Raw genomic sequence first — 17,473 nt, forward strand, 5'->3', positions numbered from 1 at the left:
GCAAAAACCACCACAATATTGAAAGTAATTAGCCTCCAATTAAAATAAATTAAAAAGAAAACAATAAGAGACCTGTGGGATAATATAAAGTGTGCAAATCTATGCATAATAGGGAATCCACAAGGAGAAGAAAGAGTGAAAAAGATTGAAATGTATTTGAAGAAAGTATGGTTGAAAATTTCTCAAACCTAAAGAAGGAAACAGCTATCCAGAAACACGGGGCACAGAGGGTTCCAAACAAAATGAACTTGAACAGACCAACACCAAGACGTATTATAATAAAAGGGGCAAAAGTTAAAGATTCAGAGAGGATTCTAAGGCAGCAAGAGGAAAAGAAAGAACCTCTGTAATGCCATCAGCCTATTTGTCTACCAAAACTCTGCGGGCCAGAAGACAAGATATATTCAAAGTTCTGAAAGGGAAAAACCTACAGCCTAGGATACTTTACCCAGCAAGATTATCATTCAGAAAAGAGAGATAAAGAATCTCTCATACAAGCAAAGACTTAAAGAATACAGCAATACTAAATCTATCTTTAAAGAAATATTAAAGCTCTTCTCTAAATAGAAAATAAGAAAGAAGTTATAAGAATGAGAAAATCACAACTGGGAAGTAAATCACTTAAATAAACCAGTATACATATTTAAAAAATAAAATAAGATTGTGAAAAGTATTAATAACCACAATGATCAGAAAAAGGGTAAAAATGAAGATGTAAAAAAAGATATGAAAGTCAGCAAATATGAAAAAGGAGAGTAAGAAAATATAAATACTTTTTAGGATGTGATTGAGCCTAAATAACTATCAGTCTAAAGCGAATAGATATAGGAAGGGTTAACATACTTGATACAGGAAGGGCTTCCCTGGTGGCTCAGAAGGTAAAGCATCTACCTACAACGCGGGAGACCTGGGTTTGATCCCTGGGTCAGGAAGACCCCTCTGGAGAAGGAAATGGCAGCCTACTCCAGTACTCTCGCCTGGAAAACTCCGTAGTCGGAGGAGCCTGGAAGGCTACAGTTCATGGGGTCGCAAAGAGCTGGACACGACTGAGTGACTTCACTTCACTCACTAGCTAATACTTAATGTGGCAATCACAAATCAAAAAAATACAATAGATTAACAAAACCCAAAAAGATAATACAACAATAGCATAAAATAAAAGGAAAATTTCAAACCACAAGAGGAAAAGAAAAAAGAAAAAAAAAGAACAAAGAAAATATATAAAATCGATTAGAAAATGAGGTTTAAAATGGCAATAAATACATATCTTTCATAATTATCTTAAATATTAATGGTCTAAATGCTCCAACTAGAAGTATTAGAATGCATACTAGATTAAAAAAACCAGAGCTGACAATGTGCTGCCTAAGAGACTGACCTTAGGACAAAGGACATATATAGATTCAAATTGAGGGAATGGAAAAGATATTGCACTCAAATGTAAATGACCAGAAAGCAGAAATCACAGTATTCATATCAGACAAAAGAGACTTTAAAGCTTAGACCATAAAGAAAGATAAAGAAGGACACTATATACTGATAAAATAATCAATACAAGAGAATTTTACACTCATCAACACATATGCACCTAATACAGGAACACCCAAATACATAAAACAAATACTAACAGACATAAAGGAGAAATTGATGGGAATATAATAATAGGAGACTAACACTCCACTGACACCAATGGACAGATCTTCCAGAGAATCAATAAGGCAACAGAGATACTAAATGATACAAAATAGACAGTAAGACTTGACTGATATGTTCATGATATTGCATCCAAAAAACCAGATTATACATTCTTTTCAAGTACACAAGGAACATTCTCTAGAAGACAAACTAGGGGACAAAACAAGCCTCAACATATTTATGAGTGTAAAAATTTTCTTGAGTACCTTTTCTGACCATACAGCATGACACTAGTAATCAATCACAGAAAAGGAAATGAGAAAAAACAACTACATGGAGACTAAACAGCATGCTACTATAAAACCAATGAGTCAACGAGGAAATCAATGAGGAAATTGAAAATACCTTGAGACAAAAGACAATGAAAACACATACAAAGTCTATGGGATACAGCAAAAGCAGTTTTTAGAGGGAAGTTCATAGTGATATAGGCCTTCATAGAAAAACAAGAAAAATCTCAAATAAGATCTAACAGCAGCAGAAGACAATAATAAGAAGTGGTTAGAACACACAGAACTATATAAAATTGCTTAGTGACCTGGATAACCAAGATGGTGTGGTCACTCACCTAGAGCCAGATATCCTAGAATGTGAAGTCAAATGGGCCTTAGGAAGAATTATGAGGAACAAATCTAGTAGAGGTTACAGAATTCTAGCCTAGCTATTTAAGATTTTAAAAAATGATGCTGTTAAGGTGTTGCATTCAATATGTCAGCCAATTTGGAAAACTCAGCAGTGATCACAGGACTGGAAATGGTGTTTCCATTCCAATACCTAAGGAGGGCAATGCCAAAGAATGTTCCAGTTACTGTACAAGTGCACTCATTTCACATGCTAGCAAGGTAATGCTCAAAATCCTTCAAGCTAGACTTCAACAGAATGTGAACTGAGAACTTCCAGATGGACAAGCTGGATTTAGAAAAGGCAGAGTAAACACAGATTAAATCACCAACATTTGATCAGTTATGGAGGAAGCAAGAGAGTTCCAGAAAAACATCTACTTCTGCTTCATTGATGATACTACAACTTTTGACTGTGTGGATCACAGCAAACATGGAAAATTCTTAAAGACATAGGAGAACCAGACTACCTTACCTGTCTCCTGAGAAATCTGTATGCATGTCAAGAAGTCACAGTTAGAACATGACATGGAAAAATAGACTGATTCCAAATTGGGAAAGGAGTACAACAAGGCTGTATATTGTCACCATGCTTATTTAAATTCTAGGCAGAGTACATCATGTGAAATGCTGAACTGGATGAATCACAAGCTGGAATCAAGATTTCTGGGGAAATATCAACCTCAGATACACAGATGATACCACTTTAATGGCAGAAAGTGAGGCAGAACTGGAGTCTTCATGATGGTGAAAAAGGAGAATGAAAAAGCTGCTTGAAATTCAACACTCAAAAAACTAAGATCATGGCATTTGGTAGGATCAGTTCATGGCAAATAGAAGGGAAAAAGTGGAAATAGTGACAGATTTTATTTTCCTGGGCTCCAAAATCACTGCAGACAGAGATTGCAGCCATGAAATTAAAAAACACTTGCCCCTTGGAAGGAAAGCTATGACAAACTTAGCATATTAAAAAGCAGATGCCACTTTGCCAAAAGTTCCATGTAGTCAAAGCTATGACTTTTCTAGTAGTCATGTACAGAAGTGAGAGTTGGACCACAAAAAAGGCTGAGTTTGGAAAAATTGATGCTTTTGAACTGCGGTGTTGGAGAAGACTTTTGAAAGTCCCTTGGACAGCAAGGAGATCAAACCAGTTCATCCTAAAGGAGATCAACCCAGATTATTCATTAGAAGGACTGGTGCTGAAGCTTCCCTGCTTTGTACCCCTAATGCCAAGAGTTGGCGTATTCAAAAAAACTCAGGTGCTGGGAAAGACAGGAGGCAAAAAGAAAAAGGGGCGTGAGAGGATGAGACAGTTAGTGAGCATCACTGACTCAGTGGCCATGAATTTGAGTTAGGTCTGGGAGATAGTGAAGGGCAGGGGAGCTTGGTGGGATACAGTCCACAGGGTCACAAAGAGCTGGACAAAACTTAGCAACTGAACAATATTATACATATTGAATATGAAATATATGTGTATATATGCACATATGCATATATATATTCAATAGGAATAATACAGACTATTGAAGATATATTTTCTCATAACTCTCTCTCTCTCTCTGTCTCTCTCTCTGTCTCTCTCTCTGTCTCTCTCTCTCTATATATATATATACACACATAGATATATAAATCATTCAACTGTGAAGGACCTCAAGGAGACACTCCCAAGTGGAAAATATATTTCAATACTAGTTGCTTTTTTGGAGGGCACAAAATTCTTGGATCACATTATCTCTTCAATAAGGTTTTATGGGCACTGACAAAAATTTTTTTTGTAAAGAAATAGGGCCAGATGCCTCGCCTCCTATGTTTGGTCTGATCATGTGTAGATGCTGCTTTGCTTATTTTGAAGTCATGTTCATTTCCTTCAGTCACTCAGCCGTGTCCAACTCTGTGACCCCATGGACGGCAGCACGCCAGGCTTCCCTGTCCATCACCGTCTCCTGGAGCTTGCTCAAACTCATGTCCTTTGAGTCGGTGATGCCATTCAACCATCTCATCCTCTGTTGTCCATCCTCCTCCTGCCTTCAATCTTTCTCAGCATCAGGGTCTTTTCCAATGAGTCAGTTCTTCGCATCAAGAGGACAAAGTATTGGAGCTTCAGCTTCAGCATCAGTCCTTCCAATGAATACTCAGGACAGATTTCCTTCAGGATGTGCTGGTTGGATCTCCTTACAGGCTGAGGGATTTCAAGAGTCGTCTCCAACACCACAGTTGAAAAGCATCAATTCTTAACCACGACAAGGATGTGTCTGAATTCTCTGCTGTCCTTAGCTGGTGGGCAAAGGGGCTGCTCACCCCAGACACTGCATCTGTGTCCCAGGGTGGGCAGAGAGTGAGCTGCACTCTGGAAGCCCTGCCCTTGGACCCCAGGGCATCTCATGGTGAAGACCAGGGTCACGTGGATGCCCCTAGGGGCAGAGGGGTCCGGACTGCACTGGGAAAGACGAGGGGAGGTTATGTGTTGAGTGGGCATGAGGACGATCAGCCCCAGAGACGAAGGACAGGAGCTGTGGGTGGAGGGGTCCCATGTGGGCCATGCTGGGCAGAAGGGGGCTCGGGGCTCGGGTGTGGAGTGTTGGGTTGACCTAGTTGGGTGAGGAGAACCCAGGGCCAGGGCAGAGAGGGGAGCAGCAGTGCAGGGGGTTCAGGGAGGGAAAAGTGAGGGGGTGGGGTGGGCAGGGTAAAGGTGCAGGGTTTGGGGTGACGGGGGCAGTAGGGACGGACCTGGAGAGGGGAATGGGCGGGCGAGGGTGTCCTTTTGCACCCCTGTGTCCTGTCACCGAGTCCTAGATGCTCCTTCCCTCCAACTGCAGCTGAAAGTGCCGCCTCCTCCAGGAAGTCACCCCGACCGACTCCAGACCAGAGTGAGCAGGGAGACCTGGTCCCCCTGTCATTCTCTGCATCTTTGCTCATGTACTGCAGCGAGGCCTGCGCCTGACTGCGGGCCCCGCCCAGGCCCCGTGCAGGGACCCGGGGTTGTGAGCGAGGGAAGGATTGGCGGGCACCCTGCCTCTGGGCTGGGCAGTCCGGCTCTCTGCTAGAAGTCTCTGCGGACCTCCAGGCCTGTGTGGGGGGTGGGGCAGGGCAGGAAGCCAGGCAGGAAGGGGCCTTGCAGTCAGACTCAGTGAGCAGCTGTCACCGGAGCTGGCCTGCGGCTTCAGGGCTTTCCTGTCTGGGGGCGGCGGGGTCGGGGGCGTTGACGCACAGAGAAAAGGCTGCCGGGCCCCGGGTGCGTCAAGCCGCTGCCCCACGGAGACCAGCGCTGGCTCTGAGGTCTGGAGGGTGGCCCACACCCAGGAAAGGAGCGCAGTGAGTGCCGCCCTGAACCTCTGCCCCGAGTGGGGTCCAGACCATCTTGCAGACAGGCTCGGGGTGACAGGCAGGCAAGTGGAGGCTGTGGACACACCTGAACGTAGAGCCCACGGGGGCCTCGGGCTTCTGGGGGTCTGCTGTGGGCCGGGCCACCACGGCCGCCTGGGGTGGCCGAGACATTAGAGCTGGGGCCGAGGCGTGAGCACCCGGAGGAGCCATGCTGTGGGGCTCCCAAGGAAGACCTGTGTGAATGACTGTCCCCCAGGCGGAGACGGCCCTTGGACTCCCCCGTGGCTGGGAGGAGGGCCCGGGGGCCTCTTTTGGGGTGGTCTTCCCGGGGCCACCACCTGAAAAGGGGCCTGAGTGCTGCCTCGATCCTGCCTCCTGTGGAGTCCTCCAGATCTGCTCTCTAAGAGACAGCACTGCGGCCAGCCCCAGGCAGCAGGCAGGGCGTGGGGTCTGTGGTCCTGATGGATACATGCGGACAGTGCGGCTCTGAGCCTCCTGGGTGTCTATGCGGGGTCCGCAGGGGCTGGACATGTTCCTGGGCAGCTTGGGCCACTGGGGTCAGCTCTTGCTGGTGACTCTGGAGACACAAAGGAGGATGGGGACAGTCGGGATGCATGACTCTCCCAGCTCCAGAACCTGGAGATGAGGCACCGCTGGGCGCTGCTGGCCCACCCCAGGTCTAGGGCGGTGCGGGTCAGGCTGCATTTTGCTCTCTGACCTCTGGCCTGGGCTTGGGGCCCTAGGGGGCCAGTTTGGCTACATCTCCTCTTTCAGAGTCGCTCCCCTCAGCTCCGCAGTGACCCAGAACCGCCCAGAATCCCCGTTACCCTCCTCGGCCCAGGGCTGCTGTAATGAGGTTGGGCGGTCAGTCAGGACAGGACCCGGGAGTGTGGGCCTTTGAGTCTGAGCCTGGCCCACTGCCCGCCCACGGCTGGTGCTATGAGTGGCTGAGACCATGGGCGTCCCAGCAGAGGCCCAGCCTGCCTCAGGCCTGCACAACTTCCTCCAGGTCGAGGGGGCGGGAAGCTGCTGGGGGTCTCATTGTCTGGGTCTCAGCAGCCCAGCTAATGTCCCAGAACCCTTCGTCAGGCTGTTGCTGCCCTGAGAAAGCAGGCTGAGGGTGTGCAGGGTGCAGTCCGAGGTCAGGAGGGCAGGGCCGTACCCCAAACACAGTTTACAGCATCTCTGGTTGTGGGCCCTCGCATTCAGGGGTTTCTGTCCCAGAGAGTGTCACTGTGGTACAACCGTAACTGTCATAACACCACCATGACACAGCCGGCATCAGAAACCCCACTGCTGGCCTTCAGCGCCCCCGTGGTCTTGTCTGGTGGGCGTGGAGCCCTCGGGAGCTGTCAGCTGGTCCAGATCTGGACGGGCCCCGTGTTGGGGAGGGTCTGAGGGCCCATTCCAGAGTGCACGCTGTGGCCATGGAGGGCCCTCGCCCTGTGCAAGGCTGTGGGCATCCCGGACTGAGGGGCTCTCTCAGCCCAGGTCTGATGTCCTTTTGGCCACACTCTGAGCCCCTCAGGCTCCAGGCCCCCTTGGAGTTGGGCTCCATCCTGGCACAGGGGTCCGCCCCCAGCTAGGGTCACCCTGCCGGCTAAGGGGTACCGAGGGCAGGGGTGCAGTGGGCTCATGTGGGGCTCTGGCTGTGGCCGGGCCACTGAGGGGTTGTCCCCTCCATGGGAGACCCCAGGCGCTGTCTCCCTCCATCCTGCTCCTCGGGGAGCAGGCAGTGGGTGGGAGGAAGGAATCCACTGCCAAACTCCCCTGTCCAGCCCAGCTGACCCGGCCACCCCATCCGTCCAGGTGCAGCGTGGGAGCTGGATGGGGCAGGACTGTGCCCTGGAGTCGCGAGGAGGGGTCCGCAGCCATGGGGGTGACCTCCACTGCAGTCTCAGGGTGAGGCCCCCTCTGCCAAATTCTCTGTGACCACCCCTCCCCAAGGGTGCCCTGAGCACAGGCTGAGGATGCGGAGGCAGTGAGGGTGGAGGGGAGGGGGCAGGGCCCAGCCCTGGAGGGACGCACACAGCAGTCCACCTGCCTGCCTGGCGCCTGGCCTCCTCACTCTCTGGCTGGACAGGCCCGGCCCCAGTTTCTGGTGCCCACCGTGGATGGTGCCAATGGAGCTCCCCTGGGGAGGGCTGATGCGAGCGTGGGGGGCCTCCTTGTGCATGCCCCTGGAGCCCAGCCCAGGGCCCCCCGCCCCCGGGGCCCGGCCAGGGCTCCTCGTCCCTGGAGCCCGGCCTAGGGCTCCTCGCTCAGGGTCCTGTGGATGGGGCGGCCGCCTGCTGACCAGCACCCTCAGGCGCTGGACCCCGGCTCTGTGTGGGCTCAGGCGCTGGACCCCGACCAGGGCCTGTGGGTGCCAGGCTGACCCTTCTGGTTTCCTTGGGCTGGGCCCCAGCTCTGCCCCTGGGCCACGATGGTCCCTGCAGGTCCCCACAGCCCGTGTGACTTCAGTCCTGGGGTTCTCCCAGCTTGCAGGGGCCCATCTCTTCAGGCCCGAATGCCAGAGGTCAGCAGTCTTGAGGGTTCCAGGCTCTAGGAACAAGCTGCCAATCCTGGGGTCAGAGTGTGGGCCCGAGGGTGTGGGGTGGCCACCAGCTGGTCCTGTTGCTGTCTGGGCAGGCGCCGTGGTTGCCATCCACAAAGGCCAGGTCACAGGGGAGTCCTTCCTCAGGACAAAGAGGGGCCAGGAGTGTGGACACACTAGAGGTCACTGGGGGTTCAGAGGAGGCAGGAGCTGTCCTGAGACCAGGCGTGTGCCCAGTTGCAGACATAGGCATTGGAGGCTGCAGTGTGTAGTCCACGGGAGGGACTGGGAGGGCAGAGGTGTAGCGCAGGATGTCTGGGTAGGCTCCAGATGGACCCCAGGCAGGAGCTGGGCCAACAGATGCTTGTCGGGATGGCCATGGAGGAACAGACTCTGCTGCCCCAGGTCCAGGGGCTGGGTGGAGAGACCCCATGACTCACCCAGCTCCAGGACCTGGAGACCAGGCACCGCTGGGTGCTGCTGGCTCACCCCAGGTCTGAAGGTGGTGCGGGGTGGGCTGCACTCTGCTCTCTGAACTCAAGCCCGGGGTCAGGTCCCTAGATGGCCGGTTTGGCTACATCGCGTCTTTCAGTGTCGCTCCGTTCAGCTCCGCGGTGACCCAGGACTGCTCGGAATCCCCGTTATTCCCCCAGCCCGGAGCTGCTGTGATGAGGTTGGGCGGTCAGTCAGGACAGGACCCAGGAGTGTGGGCCTTTGAGTCTGAGCCTGGCCCACTGCCCGCCCACGGCTGGTGCTATGAGTGGCTGAGACCATGGGCGTCCCAGCAGAGGCCCAGCCTGCCTCAGGCCTGCACAACTTCCTCCAGGTCGAGGGGGCAGGAAGCTGCTGGGGGTCTCATTGTCTGGGTCTCAGCAGCCCAGCTAATGGCCCAGGACCCTTCGTCAGGCTGTTGCTGCCCTGAGAAAGCAGGCTGAGAGTGTGCAGGGTGCAGTCCGAGGTCAGGAGGGCGGGGTCAGACCCAGACCTGGGGGACAGGCTCCCTGGTCGTGGGACACTGGGGCAGGGGTTTTTGTCTTGGAGAGTGTCACTGTGCTACCGCAATAGCTATAATAACTACTGCTACCACAGTAACCATAATAACCACCGCCATAACACCACCGTGACACAGCCGGCACCAGAAACCCCGCTGCTGGCCTTCAGCGCCCCCGTGGTCTTGTCTGGTGGGCGTGGAGCCCTCGGGAGCTGGCAGCTGGTCCAGGTCTGGATGGGCCCCCATGGCGGGGAGGGTCTGAGAGTCGGTCCCCAGCCTGCCTCAGGCCTGCACAAGTTCCTCCAGGGTCAGGGGGCGGGAAGCTGCTGGGGGTCTCATTGTCTGGGTCTCAGCAGCCCAGCTCCTGGCCCAGGACCCTTCGTCAGGCTGTTGCTGCCCTAGGAAAGCAGGCTGAGGGCGTGCAGGGTGCAGTCCGAGGTCAGGAGGGCGGGGTCAGACCCAGACCTGGGGGACAGGCTCCCTGGTCGTGGGACACTGGGGAAGGGGTTTTTGTCTTGGAGAGTGTCACTGTGCTACCGTAATAACCATAATAACCACTACCACAATAACCATAACTGCTATAATAGTACCACCGTGACACAGCCGGCATCAGAAACCCCGCTGCTGGCCTTTAGCGCCCCCGTGGTCTTGTCTGGTGGGCGTGGAGCCCTCGGGAGCTGTCAGCTGGTCCAGGTCTGCACGGGCCCAGCGGCAGGGTGGCCTGTAATGCCTCCTTGCCCAGCCCACCCTGCGGTCATGGAGGACTCTCGTCCAGGTGCAAGGTTGTGTTCATCCTGGACCGAGTGGCTCTCTGAGCCCAGGTTTGACGTCCTGCTGAGCCGCACTCCGAGCCCCTTCAGGCCGGTGGTGGCGGGATAGAAAACCTCAGAAGCTGAGCAGAGGCCAGAGCAGGGCAGCCTTGGACAGCATCCTCACAGGAACCTGGCAGGTAGGGATGATGGTCTATCTTGAGCTCCCCAGGCTGACCTGTGGGGTGGCGGGGGGCTAAACTGCAGGACTGGGAGGGAGACTTAGGCGTAATGGCTCCCACGGGCACTTTCCGCAGAGGCTGTCCTGCCTTAAATGTAAAAGCCATCTCATCAACGTTTAGGGTCACTTCAGGTGTGGACAGGAGAGGGTGCCTCCTTGGCGTCCACATGGGCTTGCAGTAGCTTAATAAAGCGAGTCTTTGCTTCCCGTGGGCAAGATCACTGGGTGAGCTGTACAGAGTTCTGAGTGTCTGGTTTGAGTCTGTGCAGTGAACTGGACAGAATTTCGCTTTCTAGAATTTCATTTGGAAATGAAAGCTAAGCTGCAGGGCTGCGAGGGAGACTTAGGTGTAACGGCTCCCACGGGCACTTTCTGCAGAGGCTGGTCACTGGCTTGGCTTCTGGTGCAGTGCCCGCCCCTGCCATGATCTCTGGATGCTACACAAGGAACCTGCACACCCCTGCTACATGCGAGAGGCCACTCGAGCCCCTTCAGGCCAGGCCCAGATCCAGACTCCCCTACCTCGGGTCTGGCAGCAGGCTGGGAGCTGCTCCCTCTGCATGAACCCCTCCCAGCCTGCTCCCTGGCGAGATCCTATGCAGTTGAGTACAGGCCCAGCTCCAGCGCCCACTGCTGTCAGCTTCCCTGAGCTCCCAGCAGGGTTGGAGGTGTCTAGGGTCCTGCCTCTGGGCAACTTGACCTGACAGCTTCCCAGTGTGGGCTCTGTCTTTCCTGGCCCCGTGTGGTGGCACGCTGAGGGCCAGGTGGTCAGGGCCAGCTTGCTGGGCGCTGGACGTGTGGCTGCGGGGCCCTTGCAGTTGTTTCAGAGTCTGGACACAGGCCCGCGGGCCGCGTCTGCCCAGATGCCTAGGAAGCCGAAGGTCTGGTCTCTGAAGCTCAGGCGGAGAAGCCCGGCCGTGTGGGGCTGAGTGACCATATGGTTAGCAGGTTTTTGCTGCCCCATGTCTCACTGTGGTAGTCACTATAGTAACACCACAGTAGAGCCCTTGGCAAAAAGCCCTGTTTGCGCTGTAGGCCGTCTGTGTGGGGACCCTGGATGTGGGGCGTTCAGAGGGCTGAACGGTCGGGATGGCTGGGCGGCCTGGGCTGGCTGTGGGTGCTGCGGTGCTGGGCTCGTGGCTTGTGGGGGGTCATGGCTCCAGAGGCGTCCTGCAGGATCATGTGGGAGGCGTCTCCCGCCAGGGGGACAATGACCACACCAGCTCTGCCCTGAGGCTCCAAGCAGGGCACGGCCAAGTGACAGCCTCCTGGGTTGACAGATTGTACCCAAATTGCCTGCAAACTGTGTCTCGGTCACCTTGAGGCTGGTTGTGCTCTGGGGCCAGCAGGCGCCTCCCACCAGGAAACCCAGGAGCAGAGCAGGGTCATTCCTGCTGCTGCCCGTCCTGGGAGTCCGGGCGCAGTTGTGCTGCCCCAGCCCCAAGGGCAGCGCTGAGCTTCTCCATCCTCATGGCTCCACTGGGACTGGGAGCAGGTGCAGGGAGCTGCGTGCCCCCACCCTGCACCCGCCCCCACCCGACCCTGGGGGCCCAGAGCCCCAGGACGTGGTGTTTGCTGCGGGGCGGGGCTCTCCTCCCCAGGCGGATCATGCCCTCTGAGCCCTCACGGCTCCAGGCCTTGGAGCACGGTTGAGACCCACCCTCTCTGAGGCCCTCTGCGGCCCCTGGGCACCCACTCCCTGCCGATTTTGGATGATGGATTGTGATGAGGCCTGGAATCTCTCTGGCTGGTCCAGCAGAGTCCCTGCTGGAATATGGACAATGCTCTTGATCTGGTCTCCCCCTAGAACCCCAGGGCATCGAGAGGGTCTTCTCCACCTGCAGGGGTGCGTGCGGCCGGGGCTGGAGGGCGGCCCTTTGCCGGGAACCCTGCCCTGCTGGCAAGTCTTGGTCCTCGGGAGTCTTGGTCCTGGGGAGGGGTCAGGGGCTCCCTGGGACGGCTGCCTCATTGAAACCTCGGCCGCCTTTGCTCAATGCTCTCGGGAGGTGGCCCGGAGCCCCAGGCCCTTCTCTGTCCCTTGGCTGTGGGCCAAGCCCAGGGCCCATGCCCACGCATCCCTTCTGGTTCACTGTCCTCAGTACATGGGGGAGGCACCCTGGTTGGGAGCCCAGTGCCCCTGGGGACGCACCACCCAGCTCCACACCTGCGTGTGGGTCGGGCTTTATGTCAGGGCCTGAGTCACTGTGGGTGTAGTCATAACCTTCATCACAGTATTCTCACAGTGACACGCACACTCTCAAAATCCTCTGTCCCCAGTGGCTGTGTGTCTGGGGCCGTGCTCGTGGGCTCCACCTGTATCTGAGTTGGGGACACTGTGTTTCCAGTGGGTTTTTGCTTTGAACCCCAAAGTGAGCAGGATGCAGGGTGAGTCTGACTCAAAATTCCATGGGTGAAGAGGTAACCCTGCTCTGGGCCTGGGCTCTGCTGACATCTGCCCATGGGTGAAGAGGCACCGCACTCTGGGCCTGGGGTCTGCTGAGATCGGCCAATGGGTGACACGGGCAGTCTGCGTGGCTTGGGGGTTGGTACCCCCTCTCTGGGCCTGGGGTCCACTGAGATCCACCCATGGGTGAAGAGGCAGCCCTCTCTGGGCCTGAGGTCCACTGAAATCTGCCCCTGGGTGAAGAGGCAGCCCTCTCTGGGCCTGGGGTCTGCTGAGATCCGCCCATGGCTCCCATGGGCAGTCCGCCCACCTCGGGGGTTCTGGTTGTGTCCTTGCTGCCCTCTGGGCCCCTCTCAGAGTTTCCCTGTCCTGGGCCTGACCAGTGAGGGCTAGCTACCACCCCTGGCCCTCAGCTCACATCTGCTGGAAGTTGCTGATGGTGGCTGGGCTCACCCGTGGCACATGTGTCAGCCACTTGGCACCTGGGGACGGCCGCCTGGATGCGCAAACGGCTCCTGTCTATGGCTGTGGGGAGTGCTCCCCCCTCCCAGCACTGGGTGTGGATGGCCCGCCCCGGGCATGACGCGGGTGTTTCTGTGGTTGTTTGGGAAGTCTCTGGTGATCAACCTTCCCTACCCTGTTCCCTGGCTCCAGTGCACGTCCTTCTACGGACCTTCATGGAGCCTGCCAGGGGCACCTGCTGGCCAAGGAGACTGGACGTCCAGGTGAGTCAGGGCCTGGCCTGCCTCCTTCCAGCCCCAGCTGGGCTTGACCTGAGGGCCAGCCTGTGAGGGGCTCGTGGCCCTGGGCTCCATGCTCACTGTCCAGGTTAGCTGTTCACACGGTTGCTGTCCAGGGGCCTTTCCCACGGACGTGGTGGAAACAGCTTTATTCAGGCACTGTAACAGCAGGGGAGGGCTGAGTGCACCCCTGCACAGAGCTGACAGCGGTGTCACAGGGGAGGCCGGAGCAGGGTGCCCGGGACTCTGGTTTAAGAGGGACCAGGTAGTGTGGCCACGTGTGTGTGACGAGGCTGCTGTGTCTACCAGCCACAGGGAGCAGGGACTGGGTCAGGACTCTGTCCTCGCTGGGCTCCGTGTCTCGAGTCAGGCAGCTGAGGGGCTTGGGGGGCTGAGGGCTGGTGAGGCTGACCCTCTAGCACTTCCGGTCAAAATTGTCACTAGTGTTGCAGAAACCAGTACTCGAGAAGTCAAGCACCACACTCGGAGAGTTGGAGAACTCAGGTTTATTATGCCGGCATGTCCAGAAGAGTTAACACTCCAAGCTCTGAGCCCTGAACAAAGGGTTTACAGGGTTTATATAGACAGGCTGTTGTGGGCAACACTAGCTGCTAATACACTGGTTTAAACTAAGGGGTTTTCTGCACGTGGGAACAGCAGTTAAGAAGGGGAGAGGGATGCCTGACCTGGACAGACATGAATAAGCAGGGGCTGGGCAGTTGCAAAGAGCAGGACAAGGCTGAGTGAGATAAGCTCCAGTTCCTAGTATTGCAAGTCCCCACTTTCTGAGACTACATGACTTACGTGATCCAGACTTTGCAAGGAGCAGGCTGAGTTACAGAGGCAGAAGGAGCAGGAATTTTTCCTCTTCACCAGGACAGCAACAGCTCCCCTGGGTGTGCAGAGCAATGGAAACGTGGTGGAGGCATCTAACACCAGGGTCTCTGGCACTGTTGTGGGGGCCATGCCTACCTACATCCTCGGGGCTGGAGGGGCCCTGTTAGGAGCCAGGCCCTCCCAGCATCTGTGCTCATGGAGCAGCCACCAGGATGGGGAGGAGCAGGGCCTCTGCCTTCCTACGGGGCAGCCTGGGGGCTCCGTGCTGGAAAGCAGCTGGGCATCCGTGGGCAGGGCCATGGTGAGCCAGGGCATCAGCGGACGAGGTGCAGCCCTGCACACTAAGGCCCTGGGATGGGAAGGAGATGGGCCGGCCCGGGAGGCGGCATGCTGGGGCTGTGTTAGGCATGCTGTGAGACTGCCAGGGAGCCGGGGCCTCATGTCTGTGGTGGAGGGCGGTGGGGGACCCAGGCAATATAGATTTTGCAACAAAGGTAAGGTAGTTTGAATGTCAAAAGGGTATTGCTAATTAAAGAAAGCCAGATAACCCAAGTTCACCAATTTAGTGCTTTTCTGTGTGTGGGAAGATGCAAGAGTCTGGGCTCCCTGAAAGCATACATTTCATAAGCACCTCAGCTGTCTGGGCTGGTGACCTGCGTTTTCACATCCTGAGTTTCCTCAGGGCTCACCTTGGGGAGTGGCTGTCCCTCGAGGGCTGCTGGACGGCAGGTATTGTTCCCCTCCCTGGGCACCCTCAGGGCTCAGAAATCCACCTTTGGAGGGCTGGCATCTCGGATGAGTGTGGCATCCTTGTTTACTGATATGGCAGGAAGTATTCCATTTCTCAAAGGTAAGAAGAAAAAGGGAGATTTTATCCAAGCCAAACTGAGGATTCTATTCCCAGAAGGGAAGTGGAGTCTCAGAAGTCACTCAGCCTACCAAGAGCTGAAGGCACAGTCATGCACATTTTTGAGACAAAGGATCGTCCATCGGAAAGACGCGAGGTTATTTTACAGAAAGGTCAACAAGGGTGCCCAGCCAGGTAAGTCGTACAAAGTGGGTAGAGGTTTGCTGAGACCCCTCCACAGCTGGGAAAGACTGCTGATCTTTAGGAAGTTACATGGCCGGTGCTGAAAGGAGGACAACATGCCCTTTTCCTTGGGGTAGGCCCTCCGACATCTGAGGAGCACCAGCTGGCCTGACCACAGAACCACAGGTACCAGGAAGGCCCAGCACGGGAAGGGAGCACACTACCCTGAGGGCCTGTCCTGCCCTAAACGTTAAAGCCATCTCATCAGTTTCAGGGTCACTTCAGGTGTGGACAGGAGAGGGTGCCCCCTTGGTGTCCTCACAGGAACCTGGCAGGTAGGGACGCCAGTCTATCTTGAGCTCCCCAGGCTGACCTATGCGGTGGCTGGCGGCTAAGTTGCAGGACTGCGAGGGAGACTTAGGTGTAATGGCTCCCATGGGCACTTTCTGCAGAGGCTGTCCTGTCTTAAATATAAACGCCATCTCATCAGCTTTCAGGGTCACTTCAGGTGTGGACAGGAGAGGGTGCCCCCTTGGTGTCCACATGGGCTTGCAGTGGCTTAATAGAGCGAGTCTTTGCCTCCCGTGGGCGAGATCACTGGGTGAGCTGTACAGAGGTCTGAGTGTCTGGTTTGTGTCTGTGCAGTGAACTGGACAGAATTTGGCTTCCTAGACTTTCATCTGGACTTCCCTGGTGGCTCACTGGTAAAGGAGTCTCCTGCCAATGCAGGAGATGTTGGTTTGTTCTTGGGTCAGGAAGCTCCCCTAGAGAAGGAAATGGCAACAGACTCCATTTTTCTTGCCTGGGAAGCCCCATGGCCAGAGGAACCTGATGGGCTATACAGTCCACGAGGCTGTGAAAAGTTGGAGCCAACTTAGCGCCTAAACCACAACAAACGAGAATAAGATTTTCAGTGATGACGTCTGGCTGTTTGCTGACTCGTCATCCAGCCTGAGCTCCTTTTGGGGGCATCAGGGCAGGAACCCACACACGGCCATGGGGCATCAGGGCAGGATTCCTACACGTGGGCGTGAACGGTTTTGCAGACGTCTGAAAGCTTGTCCCAAATCCACCGGGGCCCAGATTCGCCTGTGCAGGTGATTGCAAACTCGGTAACCTCAGTGCTTTCTTGAGGATTAGCCTTCTAATTAGATTCCTACCTCTTCCTCAGTCAGTTTTGTTGCTGGAAAAGCAGCATTCTGGGTGACGGCGCTGACTTTGTCGGCCAACTCTGCTAACCCTTGTGCTCTGACCTGCTCGGGCCTCCCAGCCCGCACTGTGTCCAGGGCAGAGGAGCAGAGCCTGCGGGGGAGCGGGTGGTGCGGGGCAGGGAGCGCCCCTGGACTGGGGCAGAGACAGGGAGCAATGCTGCAAACACGGCTGGATGGCCGGGCTGCCTGCGAGCACGGCCCCCTGGGGAGGCAGCCTCCAGCTGGAGGGTGTGTCGTGCCCTGCCCGAGGGGCAGAGCCGCTGGAGCGAATGCCACGGCTAGGCTCTGGCTCCACAGACACGGTGCTCTGGGGGTGCTGTGGGTGGGGGCAGGTGTGTCAGCTGCCGCAGAGGGAGGGAGGCGCCTCGGGTTGCAGGAGCGGAGTGGCAGGAGCTGTTGCAGAGCCTGGCGGACTGAGTGCTTGCTGTGGTCTGGGCACCATGCCCAGTGCCCACATGCCGCTTTCTGGGTCCTCACCATGAATCCCCAGGGGACCCGTGATGACTGTGATGACTAATTTCTCCACAGGCTGGCCACGGCAGCAAAGGACCCAGCACGCCGTTGCCTGCCAGCTGCTGGTGGCGCCAGATCTCCATGCAAGAACGGAGGCTGTGAAGAGAAGACAGCACTAGGGTGTGTGGGCAGGGTTGGTTCTGGGCTGGGGGAGGGCTGTGGGTCTGGGGTGGATGGCGCAGGGGCAGGGAGTCCAGGGCAGGTCCGCGGTGAGCTCAGGCAGAGTGGACGACGCGCGCTCTGCTGGGTCTGGAATGAGGACTCGCCAGCCTGTGTTCTGAGGCTGATAGTGCGCCTTTGAGGACAAGAGGAGCCTGGCCACTGCCCTGGGGTTCCTCTGGGCACCACACGGGGCCCCAGGCAGAGGGCATCTCCCCTCGTCCCCTGTAGGTCACCTCTGGAGCCCCAGGTGGCCAGCAGGGCCCCTGGAGCCAAGCGCCCCCGGCATGTGCCCTCGTGGGTCTGCAGCTGTCTGGGCATCTGTGGCTGCTCGCTGAGGCCCTCAGCAGTGTCCATGCCTACCCGCTCAGCCTGGGCTGGGTGAGTCAGCCTGTCCTGGGGGCTCCATGCAGGTGGGTTTTC

General features: G+C 55.7%; 1 long non-coding RNA gene across 1 annotated transcript; it reads left to right on the plus strand.

Annotated features, from left to right (window-relative positions):
- The first annotated feature begins 12,435 nt into the window (after positions 1-12,435).
- On the plus strand, positions 12,436-17,012 carry LOC136155139 (uncharacterized). Its single transcript, XR_010660692.1, has 4 exons — positions 12,436-12,541; positions 13,215-13,285; positions 15,042-15,179; positions 16,907-17,012. It is a non-coding gene; the product is annotated as an uncharacterized lncRNA (long non-coding RNA).
- The last annotated feature ends 461 nt before the right edge of the window (positions 17,013-17,473 follow it).

Source organism: Muntiacus reevesi (assembly GCF_963930625.1).
Source record: "Muntiacus reevesi chromosome 15 unlocalized genomic scaffold, mMunRee1.1 SUPER_15_unloc_1, whole genome shotgun sequence".
In the NCBI taxonomy this organism is placed as follows: domain Eukaryota; kingdom Metazoa; phylum Chordata; class Mammalia; order Artiodactyla; family Cervidae; genus Muntiacus; species Muntiacus reevesi.